The sequence below is a fragment of the Penaeus monodon genome, chromosome 19 (assembly GCF_015228065.2).
Source record: "Penaeus monodon isolate SGIC_2016 chromosome 19, NSTDA_Pmon_1, whole genome shotgun sequence".
In the NCBI taxonomy this organism is placed as follows: domain Eukaryota; kingdom Metazoa; phylum Arthropoda; class Malacostraca; order Decapoda; family Penaeidae; genus Penaeus; species Penaeus monodon.
The window spans coordinates 15,894,200-15,894,706 of record NC_051404.1 but is presented as its reverse complement, the minus strand read 5'-3'; positions in this window follow the sequence as shown (position 1 = coordinate 15,894,706).

The following is a 507-nucleotide window of genomic DNA, read 5'->3' as shown; positions in this document are numbered from 1 at the left end:
AGGACCCGGGTGCTCGACGCTCTCGTTTGAGGGAGAAAGGTAGGTGTGTTTCCTTTAATTCTATATTTATATGATTATTCATGAGATTTTTTTATATAGAAAAAATAAGAATTATGAAAAGAAAATGATGATACAAAACACTTTTTTGTATATATATCAGTATAAAAAAAAAAAAAAAATCGATAAAAATGGTGTAACACAAAATATCCACATATGATTATAAAGAAGAAAAAATAATAACCCGGGAAAAGTATAAAAATGAAGTAGCGCGGAATTGGCACAAGGAGAAGAGAGGAAGGAGAAAAAAGGATAAGCAGAAGGAGTAGAAAGGGGACAAAAAGGAGAGAAAAAGACGAGAGAATTGTCCTCCTTCTAGCTAACGGCAGTCGACACTTCCCCGTTGACCGCCCCGCCGCATGGTTGCTTCTGCCTCGCCTCCCTCTTTATTATCACTCTCCCTCTCCTTTCATTTGCGCGCGCGTGTGTGTGATTTGTCTGAGAATGGGA